This window comes from Vicugna pacos, unplaced genomic scaffold (genome assembly GCF_048564905.1).
Source record: "Vicugna pacos unplaced genomic scaffold, VicPac4 scaffold_19, whole genome shotgun sequence".
NCBI lineage: Eukaryota > Metazoa > Chordata > Mammalia > Artiodactyla > Camelidae > Vicugna > Vicugna pacos.
Genome location: NW_027328740.1, coordinates 37237693 through 37251950, shown reverse-complemented (window position 1 = coordinate 37251950; position 14258 = coordinate 37237693).

Genomic DNA, 14258 nt, shown 5'->3' with positions numbered 1-14258 from the left:
AGAATCAGAGTTCCTCTAGCTTCATCCTCTGTGAACAACAGGGAACCCCATAAAGGTCAAATACTCTCGTATGAAATAGATAGGAATTGAATACTTAGCTCCCACATAGAAACGATGGCCTTCCGCTAGATTCAGCAAATGCTGGGTTCATGTCTTCTCTGGGGTGAAGGGAGTGTGGTAAGTGAGGGGAATCTTTGACTGAACTTGAATCTGTATTAGGCCTCCGTTTTTCAAGACAGTCTAGGTACATATTAGAAGTCAGATAGTGAACGGAACTGTAAAAGTCGCCAATGACATGAAAGACACAGCTTATGTGGACCGTCTTTCAATTGAGTCAAGCCCCCGGGGGCAATCGATCATGGGGGTGCAGACTTGGTTGCATTCAAGTGCTTTACCCAACATGATCGGATGATTAAGTGTTCTCATCACTGATAGAAGAACACCTGGTTCTCAGTAGCCTAGCATAGCTGCAGCAGGCTTCTCATAGCTATAATGCCTCTAGGTTCTTTGGATTCAAAGCTAAATGTATATATTTAGTTCGTTTCCTCTTGTATTTTCCTTGAGAGGGATGTTACACCTTGAAATGCCAACATTGACCAGTAGGTGTCATCGGGAGTAAAGGGCACCACATGCACAAGTGAATCCAAGCTTGGGGGTTATTTCATGTTTCCATTAGTTATTTCATGGTTCCTGTTGGTTTCGGAGGCTTCAACAGTAAAGAGTTGACATGACCCCTTTAAAAGTTCGGACTGCTAGTTTGCATTCTATCTGTCTATGTTTTCCTTAGAGCTGACAAAATGTTACCGAAATTGACAAGTCGGGCTTCTAGGTCGAATTAGTATGTTTCAGAAACTAACTTCATTTTCGTATAACTCCCAAAACATTTATATATATTCTATTAAATTTTTAGAGACTGCAAATGAGATATCAACACAATGTCAAAACTGGAGTCTTCGGACAATCCCTCCCACCACGGCTGTATAGAAACAAAGAGATAAAAAAAAATCACATTTCTGTGAAATGTATCTGGAAAGTGTTGATTCATCGATGCCCAGTTGACAGAGAAGCAGTGCAACCTGCGCTCACTCGCTCCCATGAACACAGCAATGGAAACATCCACTCACCCAGCCCTTGGCACAGGACACTTGCCGAAGAGAGGCCTGTTACTTCCAAAGACAGGATGAGGCCTCAGAACACCTGGAAGCAGGAGAAGGAAAAGCAGGGAATGGATACCAGTGCATGGTCTGAGCCCTGTTGATGGAGCAGTAAAGGTGAAACTCTCTTTAACTTGGACGCACACTCTCAAGCGGACAGGAGACATGGGATTGAAGGTGATGCGCTGAGTGTTAGAAGAGTGCACAGCAGATGCTTGGCTGACAGAACGCAAAGAATCCAGTGCAAAATATCCCCACAGTTGATTCTGAGACCAAGCTCCGAGCTGCCAAATTTGAGGTAGCAGAGGCAGCGTTCAGGGAGGGATAGGGCTACGGATGATGGCACACGCTGAGTCTCAGGGATCTGGAGTGCGTTGTGGGATGTGGTGGGTCCTATCAAGAGAGCAAACCGACCTGTGACCCCAATGAGCAAGCAACCACCCTGGCGCACGCAGTTGAAATTATCGATCTGTCCCATGGCCACACCCAGTGCATCTGCAGGACCAGAGACCAATTTGGCATTTTGCCAATAGAGCATGTGTGGGGCTGAATCAGAGATATTGTGCATCGGGTCTGAGGGATCCAGGGGGCCTTGGGTTTGAATTCAGAATGAAAAGCCTTAGGATCTGCTACATTCAAAACCTGGGCTGTGATTATGGTTTGGTTTGAGGCACAGGATGTGCAACAGCTCTGTGGTTGCCTTCGTGCACCCGTACCACAAGGATGAGAGGACAAGGAAGTGTGGTCCAAGACCACAGCGTGAGAAGAGGAAGGATTTCCTTCAGTTTATCGCTCAAAAGCGGATGCTACATTTTGAAAGGCACCGGCACGGTTCGGCAGCGAGGACACCAAGTTCGGGCTGCGGGATCATTCCAGCAGGCCCTGATGTGTGACATCCATAGATATGCTTCCACTGGTGTTTCTGTAGACAGAGAAGCTCTTGGAAGAACTGGTTTCTGTGGGACATTCCCGTGGCACTACAAAGCACAAGCGCACTCACAGTCTGCTCTTCTGGAAACACTCCAAAATAACATAGAGTAGAATGCAGAGCTGAGAACCTTTAGAAGCTCCATTTCCACCAGAGGAAGTGTCCTGTGCTCTTTCAGATTTGTGAGATAAGCGTAATCAAAATGAGGTTATCCTAATCGAAATAGTATGGGGGGTTCATCACAACAAAGGCAACACCAGCAATTGGAGATAGACCAGACAACACACACAGGAAAAGGACATGGCATCAATGTCTAGGAAAATTTGTCCTCACAGAAATCCCATGCAATTGTGTAGAGATAAGAGTCTTAAGTTTTCACTTAACCAAGCCATAGAAGTCTACATTAGATACCCGATATTAACTGACCAGTAGAGATGAAGAAATACAGTAAAAGGAAAAGGAAGTACCATTTTCAGTTCCAAAGAGATTGAAGGCCCTAAAGATAAGCTTTCAGACAACTAGACTGCAAAACGCTCTCCAGAGCAAGTGTTGAAAATGGAGGTGAGGGAAACACTGAAGAACAACAGTGTCTCAGAATCACAAAAGGCAGAATACCAGAAAAGGGGAAGAGAAAGCCTAAAGACGAGCTAAATAATATCAGAAAACTCAGTGGATGAGAAAATATCAGGGCTAACATTCCGTCCTAAGCAGACTAGATATTGCAGAGGGACGCGTGAAATTTTTTGAAGACAGGGGAACAGAAATCCCTCGGTCAGAAGCACACATAGGAAAGCAAGTTCAAACCAATGAAAACATTGCTGTTGAATCCTGGTTTAAGGCAAGGCATGAAAGACTAAAATTCGAAAGAGTCCCAGATGGAAAAGCAAGAGATAAAGAAACAAACAATGTTTGAAAAGTTATGTGTAGAAAAATCAGACTGAAACTTGCTGAAAGCCAAGATAGAATCATCTAGGCGAATTCAGGAAGTACACAGCGTCCAAAAGAGGTGGAATCCCAATAGACTTAGCAGCAGCTGTATGATCCAAATCAACAAAGTTCATGAGCATCCCAGTGATTTCAAATGCACCTGGAGGAAAGCAACATAGTCACAAGAGAACCTCCAGAGGGGTTTCAGCTGCTATCTCAGCAGCAATATTGCAGGACAGGGAGGAGTGCCAGGACATAGACCATAGCTTGAATGGCAAAATGCTGCCATCTAGGGTAGCCTATGCCACATGACCACCATTTCTAATAACAGCAGAGCTAGAGAATGCCACAGACCTGCAAATCTTAAAAGAATTCAGCAGTTCGAAACTTATCCTAAAAGAAAGGTTGAGAATTCTCCCCTGAAGGGATAAGCAGCAAGATGAAATGGAAAGAAGAAAACCCTTATTGGAAATGCAAGAAGAGCATGAGTGGAAAAGAAGAAACAAGAAGAAAGCAAGGAGGACATCAAAACCCTAAAGATGGGAGAGGGAAGCAGGAAATCATAGGGGATTGGAAGCACTATCTTAAGGGAGTCAGCTTATATGACTCTCTGTTGGAAGCAAACGGAGAGATGCATGGCCTTACGTGTTTGCAAAACAAACGAGAAGCAGACCAAGAAAGAATCAAACAAACAAACAACACAAAAAGGGTAGGGTAACATGAATATTCAAAAGAAATTACTCAAGGTGATGTCAAGGATCATTCAGTACGCATCGACCCAGTATCGCGGCTTCAATGTACTCAGCACACCTGTATTCGGAAATCAGAGGCGTGCATTTATATTCGTAAATATTGATTCATATGAGCATATCGTGACCTAACCCAAATGCCGATTTGGAATCCAATGGATTCCTAGTCCGTGATATAGACTTGCAAGTCTTCCAACAGGATGAATGAATGCCATATTCTACACTACGTCGAGAAGAAATGGCACAAGCCTATAACAAGGAAAAGTAGCTCCGCAAAAGTGTACTAAGATCAAAAGAGACAGGCAGTAAAGTGCACATTGGGGATTGTATCATTCCTAGGAATTTCAGCCCCCTTGAAACAAATGGATAGATGTCCCGTGAATGCGGGTGTTTCAGCAGAAATCAACCGACGGCTATGTATTGCAGGTGTGCCCATATTACAGGAACAATAGTTTCCCTTAGTGGGTCTCTGTGTACTGTGAACTGTTAGAAAGTTTAAAGACGTGTGAAACATTCAACTGAAAATGGACACACTTCCCTCCGTTGCTACAGTGCATACAGATCTGAACAAAAGGAAAGAGGGAAGAACAAAGGCCCATGGGACGCTAGTGGGTAGAATCACATTTACCTTAGGAACCTCTCGTCGGATGCAGCCCCTCCCCCAACACTGACAAGATGCAGCAGCCATTGGGGATGGCAGTTAGCGGTTGGATTCCAGGTGGAATGTTGGTGTGTACCGCGAGGCTTGTTGTGGCTGGTGGATCCTAGGTAACCGGGCAGAGTTCTGTGGGTGGATCAGTGCGATGGAGGGGCTGCCGCCCTCTGTGGAGCTTGGCTTAGGTCTTTGGTCCGGGAAGCTGTGTCAGTTCGAGATACTGCTGCTGCCCAAAGACCTGAGTTCACGGGTCAGTTTCCAGAACCTGAAAGGGCAGACAGTGGAAGATCTGCCTGTCTTCAGCTTACTGGAGAGGCTCCGAGGTCCTTTCAGACTTGCCCAGTCCTGTTGAAGTCGACTTTATGGGAGACACGAAGAGAAGCTGGCCGAAAATATGGCTGCACGGATTGAGGAGAGATGCGAACACATTGATGAGAGATGTTCTGCTACAATAGAGAATACTGGCCTGGAGACAGCTGTAGAGGATAGCAGGCTCGAAAGGCATTCATGAGACATATTGAACCTCGCTGATACTAGCAGAAACATACGGAGGGCCACCGTGGACTGGAGGAAGTTCCTCAATTCTCTGCTCCAAGAACGGGTCCAAGATCTCTGACGTCTAAAGAGAAGAGATGGCAGAGATGATAAAAACGCTCATGTTCTTGAAAGAGGTCAGATAATCCACACGACCCAAGGGGCAATTCCAAGCCATTCAGATCAAAGTGCACCAAGCCCAGGTAAGCCTTTTCCCAGGTTTGGGCCTAGCTATCAAGCACTTGCTCTTCCCTCCCCTCCACTCAGGCATCCATTTTGAGGGATCAGTACCTGAGCTGCAATGGAGCCAGTAAGAGAAGAGCAAGCCCCTCCTAGAATCAGAGTTCCTCTAGCTTCATCCTCTGTGAACAACAGGGAACCCCATAAAGGTCAAATACTCTCGTATGAAATAGATAGGAATTGAATACTTAGCTCCCACAAAGAAACGATGGCCTTCCGCTAGATTCAGCAAATGCTGGGTTCATGTCTTCTCTGGGGTGAAGGGAGTGTGGTAAGTGAGGGGAATCTTTGACTGAACTTGAATCTGTATTAGGCCTCCGTTTTTCAAGACAGTCTAGGTACATATTAGAAGTCAGATAGTGAACGGAACTGTAAAAGTCGCCAATGACATGAAAGACACAGCTTATGTGGACCGTCTTTCAATTGAGTCAAGCCCCCGGGGGCAATCGATCATGGGGGTGCAGACTTGGTTGCATTCAAGTGCTTTACCCAACATGATCGGATGATTAAGCGTTCTCATCACTGATAGAAGAACACCTGGTTCTCAGTAGCCTAGCATAGCTGCAGCAGGCTTCTCATAGCTATAATGCCTCTAGGTTCTTTGGATTCAAAGCTAAATGTATATATTTAGTTCGTTTCCTCTTGTATTTTCCTTGAGAGGGATGTTACACCTTGAAATGCCAACATTGACCAGTAGGTGTCATCGGGAGTAAAGGGCACCACATGCACAAGTGAATCCAAGCTTGGGGGTTATTTCATGTTTCCATTAGTTATTTCATGGTTCCTGTTGGTTTCGGAGGCTTCAACAGTAAAGAGTTGACATGACCCCTTTAAAAGTTCGGACTGCTAGTTTGCATTCTATCTGTCTATGTTTTCCTTAGAGCTGACAAAATGTTACCGAAATTGACAAGTCGGGCTTCTAGGTCGAATTAGTATGTTTCAGAAACTAACTTCATTTTCGTATAACTCCCAAAACATTTATATATATTCTATTAAATTTTTAGAGACTGCAAATGAGATATCAACACAATGTCAAAACTGGAGTCTTCGGACAATCCCTCCCACCACGGCTGTATAGAAACAAAGAGATAAAAAAAAATCACATTTCTGTGAAATGTATCTGGAAAGTGTTGATTCATCGATGCCCAGTTGACAGAGAAGCAGTGCAACCTGCGCTCACTCGCTCCCATGAACACAGCAATGGAAACATCCACTCACCCAGCCCTTGGCACAGGACACTTGCCGAAGAGAGGCCTGTTACTTCCAAAGACAGGATGAGGCCTCAGAACACCTGGAAGCAGGAGAAGGAAAAGCAGGGAATGGATACCAGTGCATGGTCTGAGCCCTGTTGATGGAGCAGTAAAGGTGAAACTCTCTTTAACTTGGACGCACACTCTCAAGCGGACAGGAGACATGGGATTGAAGGTGATGCGCTGAGTGTTAGAAGAGTGCACAGCAGATGCTTGGCTGACAGAACGCAAAGAATCCAGTGCAAAATATCCCCACAGTTGATTCTGAGACCAAGCTCCGAGCTGCCAAATTTGAGGTAGCAGAGGCAGCGTTCAGGGAGGGATAGGGCTACGGATGATGGCACACGCTGAGTCTCAGGGATCTGGAGTGCGCTGTGGGATGTGGTGGTTCCTATCAAGAGAGCAAACCGACCTGTGACCCCAATGAGCAAGCAACCACCCTGGCGCACGCAGTTGAAATTATCGATCTGTCCCATGGCCACACCCAGTGCATCTGCAGGACCAGAGACCAATTTGGCATTTTGCCAATAGAGCATGTGTGGGGCTGAATCAGAGATATTGTGCATCGGGTCTGAGGGATCCAGGGGGCCTTGGGTTTGAATTCAGAATGAAAAGCCTTAGGATCTGCTACATTCATAACCTGGGCTGTGATTATGGTTTGGTTTGAGGCACAGGATGGGCAACAGCTCTGTGGTTGCCTTCGTGAACCCGTGCCACAAGGATGAGAGGACAAGGAAGTGTGGTCCAAGACCACAGCGTGAGAAGAGGAAGGATTTCCTTCAGTTTATCGCTCAAAAGCGGATGCTACATTTTGAAAGGCACCGGCACAGTTCGGCAGCGAGGACACCAAGTTCGGGCTGCGGGATCATTCCAGCAGGCCCTGATGTGTGACATCCATGGATATGCTTCCACTGGTGTTTCTTTAGACAGAGAAGCTCTTGGAAGAACTGGTTTCTGTGGGACATTCCCGTGGCACTACAAAGCACAAGCGCACTCACAGTCTGTTCTTCTGGAAACACTCCAAAATAACATAGAGTAGAATGCAGAGCTGAGAACCTTTAGAAGCTCCATTTCCACCAGAGGAAGTGTCCTGTGCTCTTTCAGATTTGTGAGATAAGCGTAATCAAAATGAGGTTATCCTAATCGAAATAGTATGGGGGGTTCATCACAACAAAGGCAACACCAGCAATTGGAGATAGACCAGACAACACACACAGGAAAAGGACATGGCATCAATGTCTAGGAAAATTTGTCCTCACAGAAATCCCATGCAATTGTGTAGAGATAAGAGTCTTAAGTTTTCACTTAACCAAGCCATAGAAGTCTACATTAGATACCCGATATTAACTGACCAGTAGAGATGAAGAAATACAGTGAAAGGAAAAGGAAGTACCATTTTCAGTTCCAAAGAGATTGAAGGCCCTAAAGATAAGCTTTCAGACAACTAGACTGCAAAACGCTCTCCAGAGCAAGTGTTGAAAATGGAGGTGAGGGAAACACTGAAGAACAACAGTGTCTCAGAATCACAAAAGGCAGAATACCAGAAAAGGGGAAGAGAAAGCCTAAAGACGAGCTAAATAATATCAGAAAACTCAGTGGATGAGAAAATATCAGGGCTAACATTCCGTCCTAAGCAGACTAGATATTGCAGAGGGACGCGTGAAATTTTTTGAAGACAGGGGAACAGAAATCCCTCGGTCAGAAGCACACATAGGAAAGCAAGTTCAAACCAATGAAAACATTGCTGTTGAATCCTGGTTTAAGGCAAGGCATGAAAGACTAAAATTCGAAAGAGTCCCAGATGGAAAAGCAAGAGATAAAGAAACAAACAATGTTTGAAAAGTTATGTGTAGAAAAATCAGACTGAAACTTGCTGAAAGCCAAGATAGAATCATCTAGGCGAATTCAGGAAGTACACAGCGTCCAAAAGAGGTGGAATCCCAATAGACTTAGCAGCAGCTGTATGATCCAAATCAACAAAGTTCATGAGCATCCCAGTGATTTCAAATGCACCTGGAGGAAAGCAACATAGTCACAAGAGAACCTCCAGAGGGGTTTCAGCTGCTATCTCAGCAGCAATATTGCAGGACAGGGAGGAGTGCCAGGACATAGACCATAGCTTGAATGGCAAAATGCTGCCATCTAGGGTAGCCTATGCCACATGACCACCATTTCTAATAACAGCAGAGCTAGAGAATGCCACAGACCTGCAAATCTTAAAAGAATTCAGCAGTTCGAAACTTATCCTAAAAGAAAGGTTGAGAATTCTCCCCTGAAGGGATAAGCAGCAAGATGAAATGGAAAGAAGAAAACCCTTATTGGAAATGCAAGAAGAGCATGAGTGGAAAAGAAGAAACAAGAAGAAAGCAAGGAGGACATCAAAACCCTAAAGATGGGAGAGGGAAGCAGGAAATCATAGGGGATTGGAAGCACTATCTTAAGGGAGTCAGCTTATATGACTCTCTGTTGGAAGCAAACGGAGAGATGCATGGCCTGACGTGTTTGCAAAACAAACGAGAAGCAGACCAAGAAAGAATCAAACAAACAAACAACACAAAAAGGGTAGGGTAACATGAATATTCAAAAGAAATTACTCAAGGTGATGTCAAGGATCATTCAGTACGCGTCGACCCAGTATCGCGGCTTGAATGTACTCAGCACACCTGTATTCGGAAATCAGAGGCGTGCATTTATATTCGTAAATATTGTTTCATATGAGCATATCGTGACCTAACCCAAATGCCGATTAGGAATCCAATGGATTCCTAGTCCGTGATATAGACTTGCAAGTCTTCCAACAGGATGAATGAATGCCATATTCTACACTACGTCGAGAAGAAATGGCACAAGCCTATAACAAGGAAAAGTAGCTCCGCAAAAGTGTACTAAGATCAAAAGAGACAGGCAGTAAAGTGCACATTGGGGATTGTATCATTCCTAGGAATTTCAGCCCCCTTGAAACAAATGGATAGATGTCCCGTGAATGCGGGTGTTTCAGCAGAAATCAACCGACGGCTATGTATTGCGGGTGTGCCCATATTACAGGAACAATAGTTTCCCTTAGTGGGTCTCTGTGTACTGTGAACTGTTAGAAAGTTTAAAGACGTGTGAAACATTCAACTGAAAATGGACACACTTCCCTCCGTTGCTACAGTGCATACAGATCTGAACAAAAGGAAAGAGGGAAGAACAAAGGCCCATGGGACGCTAGTGGGTAGAATCACATTTACCTTAGGAACCTCTCGTCGGATGCAGCCCCTCCCCCAACACTGACAAGATGCAGCAGCCATTGGGGATGGCAGTTAGCGGTTGGATTCCAGGTGGAATGTTGGTGTGTACCGCGAGGCTTGTTGTGGCTGGTGGATCCTAGGTAACCGGGCAGAGTTCTGTGGGTGGATCAGTGCGATGGAGGGGCTGCCGCCCTCTGTGGAGCTTGGCTTAGGTCTTTGGTCCGGGAAGCTGTGTCAGTTCGAGATACTGCTGCTGCCCAAAGACCTGAGTTCACGGGTCAGTTTCCAGAACCTGAAAGGGCAGACAGTGGAAGATCTGCCTGTCTTCAGCTTACTGGAGAGGCTCCGAGGTCCTTTCAGACTTGCCCAGTCCTGTTGAAGTCGACTTTATGGGAGACACGAAGAGAAGCTGGCCGAAAATATGGCTGCACGGATTGAGGAGAGATGCGAACACATTGATGAGAGATGTTCTGCTACAATAGAGAATACTGGCCTGGAGACAGCTGTAGAGGATAGCAGGCTCGAAAGGCATTCATGAGACATATTGAACCTCGCTGATACTAGCAGAAACATACGGAGGGCCACCGTGGACTGGAGGAAGTTCCTCAATTCTCTGCTCCAAGAACGGGTCCAAGATCTCTGACGTCTAAAGAGAAGAGATGGCAGAGATGATAAAAACGCTCATGTTCTTGAAAGAGGTCAGATAATCCACACGACCCAAGGGGCAATTCCAAGCCATTCAGATCAAAGTGCACCAAGCCCAGGTAAGCCTTTTCCCAGGTTTGGGCCTAGCTATCAAGCACTTGCTCTTCCCTCCCCTCCACTCAGGCATCCATTTTGAGGGATCAGTACCTGAGCTGCAATGAAGCCAGTAAGAGAAGAGCAAGCCCCTCCTAGAATCAGAGTTCCTCTAGCTTCATCCTCTGTGAACAACAGGGAACCCCATAAAGGTCAAATACTCTCGTATGAAATAGATAGGAATTGAATACTTAGCTCCCACAAAGAAACGATGGCCTTCCGCTAGATTCAGCAAATGCTGGGTTCATGTCTTCTCTGGGGTGAAGGGAGTGTGGTAAGTGAGGGGAATCTTTGACTGAACTTGAATCTGTATTAGGCCTCCGTTTTTCAAGACAGTCTAGGTACATATTAGAAGTCAGATAGTGAACGGAACTGTAAAAGTCGCCAATGACATGAAAGACACAGCTTATGTGGACCGTCTTTCAATTGAGTCAAGCCCCCGGGGGCAATCGATCATGGGGGTGCAGACTTGGTTGCATTCAAGTGCTTTACCCAACATGATCGGATGATTAAGCGTTCTCATCACTGATAGAAGAACACCTGGTTCTCAGTAGCCTAGCATAGCTGCAGCAGGCTTCTCATAGCTATAATGCCTCTAGGTTCTTTGGATTCAAAGCTAAATGTATATATTTAGTTCGTTTCCTCTTGTATTTTCCTTGAGAGGGATGTTACACCTTGAAATGCCAACATTGACCAGTAGGTGTCTTCGGGAGTAAAGGGCACCACATGCACAAGTGAATCCAAGCTTAGGGGTTATTTCATGTTTCCATTAGTTATTTCATGGTTCCTGTTGGTTTCGGAGGCTTCAACAGTAAAGAGTTGACATGACCCCTTTAAAAGTTCGGACTGCTAGTTTGCATTCTATCTGTCTATGTTTTCCTTAGAGCTGACAAAATGTTACCGAAATTGACAAGTCGGGCTTCTAGGTCGAATTAGTATGTTTCAGAAACTAACTTCATTTTCGTATAACTCCCAAAACATTTATATATATTCTATTAAATTTTTAGAGACTGCAAATGAGATATCAACACAATGTCAAAACTGGAGTCTTCGGACAATCCCTCCCACCACGGCTGTATAGAAACTAAGAGATAAAAAAAATCACATTTCTGTGAAATGTATCTGGAAAGTGTTGATTCATCGATGCCCAGTTGACAGAGAAGCAGTGCAACCTGCGCTCACTCGCTCCCATGAACACAGCAATGGAAACATCCACTCACCCAGCCCTTGGCACAGGACACTTGCCGAAGAGAGGCCTGTTACTTCCAAAGACAGGATGAGGCCTCAGAACACCTGGAAGCAGGAGAAGGAAAAGCAGGGAATGGATACCAGTGCATGGTCTGAGCCCTGTTGATGGAGCAGTAAAGGTGAAACTCTCTTTAACTTGGACGCACACTCTCAAGCGGACAGGAGACATGGGATTGAAGGTGATGCGCTGAGTGTTAGAAGAGTGCACAGCAGATGCTTGGCTGACAGAACGCAAAGAATCCAGTGCAAAATATCCCCACAGTTGATTCTGAGACCAAGCTCCGAGCTGCCAAATTTGAGGTAGCAGAGGCAGCGTTCAGGGAGGGATAGGGCTACAGATGATGGCACACGCTGAGTCTCAGGGATCTGGAGTGCGTTGTGGGATGTGGTGGGTCCTATCAAGAGAGCAAACAGACCTGTGACCCCAATGAGCAAGCAACCACCCTGGCGCACGCAGTTGAAATTATCGATCTGTCCCATGGCCACACCCAGTGCATCTGCAGGACCAGAGACCAATTTGGCATTTTGCCAATAGAGCATGTGTGGGGCTGAATCAGAGATATTGTGCATCGGGTCTGAGGGATCCAGGGGGCCTTGGGTTTGAATTCAGAATGAAAAGCCTTAGGATCTGCTACATTCAAAACCTGGGCTGTGATTATGGTTTGGTTTGAGGCACAGGATGTGCAACAGCTCTGTGGTTGCCTTCGTGCACCCGTACCACAAGGATGAGAGGACAAGGAAGTGTGGTCCAAGACCACAGCGTGAGAAGAGGAAGGATTTCCTTCAGTTTATCGCTCAAAAGCGGATGCTACATTTTGGATGGCACCGGCACGGTTCGGCAGCGAGGACACCAAGTTCGGGCTGCGGGATCATTCCAGCAGGCCCTGATGTGTGACATCCATAGATATGCTTCCACTGGTGTTTCTGTAGACAGAGAAGCTCTTGGAAGAACTGGTTTCAGTGGGACATTCCCGTGGCACTCCAAAGCACAAGCGCACTCACACTCTGCTCTTCTGGAAACACTCCAAAATAACATAGAGTAGAATGCAGAGCTGAGAACCTTTAGAAGCTCCATTTCCACCAGAGGAAGTGTCCTGTGCTCTTTCAGATTTGTGAGATAAGCGTAATCAAAATGAGGTTATCCTAATCAAAATAGTATGGGGGGTTCATCACAACAAAGGCAACACCAGCAATTGGAGATAGACCAGACAACACACACAGGAACAGGACATGGCATCAATGTCTAGGAAAATTTGTCCTCACAGAAATCCCATGCAATTGTGTAGAGCCAAGAGTCTAAAGTTTTCACTTAACCAAGCCCTAGAAGTCTACATTAGATACCCGAAATTACCTGACCAGTAGAGATGAAGAAATACAGTAAAAGGAAAATGAAGTACCATTTTCAGTTCCAAAGAGATTGAAGGCCCTAAAGATAAGCTTTCAGACAACTAGACTGCAAAACGCTCTCCAGAGCAAGTATTGAAAATGGAGGTGAGGGAAACACTGAAGAACAACAGTGTCTCTGAATCACAAAAGGCAGAATACCAGAAAAGGGGAAGAGAAAGCCTAAAGACGAGCCAAATAATATCAGAAAACTCAGTGGATGAGAAAATATCAGGGCTAACATTCCGTCCTAAGCAGACTAGATATTGCAGAGGGACGCGTGAAAGTTTTTGAAGACAGGGGAACAGAAATCCCTCGGTCAGAAGCACACATAGGAAAGCAAGTGCAAACCATTGAAAACATTGCTGTTGAATCCTGGTTTAAGACAAGGCATGAAAGACTAAAATTCGAAAGAGTCCCAGATGGAAAAGCAAGAGATAAAGAAACAAACAATGTTTGAAAAGTTATGTGTAGAAAAATCAGACTGAAACTTGCTGAAAGCCAAGATAGAATCATCTAGGCGAATTCAGGAAGTACACAGCGTCCAAAAGAGGTGGAATCCCAATAGACTTAGCAGCAGCTGTATGATCCAAATCAACAAAGTTCATGAGCATCCCAGTGATTTCAAATGCGCCTGGAGGAAAGCAACATAGTCACAAGAGAACCTCCAGAGGGGTTTCAGCTGCTATCTCAGCAGCAATATTGCAGGACAGGGAGGAGTGCCAGGACATAGACCATAGCTTGAATGGCAAAATGCTGCCATCTAGGGTAGCCTATGCCACATGACCACCATTTCTAATAACAGCAGAGCTAGAGAATGCCACAGACCTGCAAATCTTAAAAGAATTCAGCAGTTCGAAACTTATCCTAAAAGAAAGGTTGAGAATTCTCCCCTGAAGGGATAAGCAGCAAGATGAAATGGAAAGAAGAAAACCCTTATTGGAAATGCAAGAAGAGCATGAGTGGAAAAGAAGAAACAAGAAGAAAGCAAGGAGGACATCAAAACCCTAAAGATGGGAGAGGGAAGCAGGAAATCATAGGGGATTGGAAGCACTATCTTAAGGGAGTCAGCTTATATGACTCTCTGTTGGAAGCAAACGGAGAGATGCATGGCCTGACGTGTTTGCAAAACAAACGAGAAGCAGACCAAGAAAGAATCAAA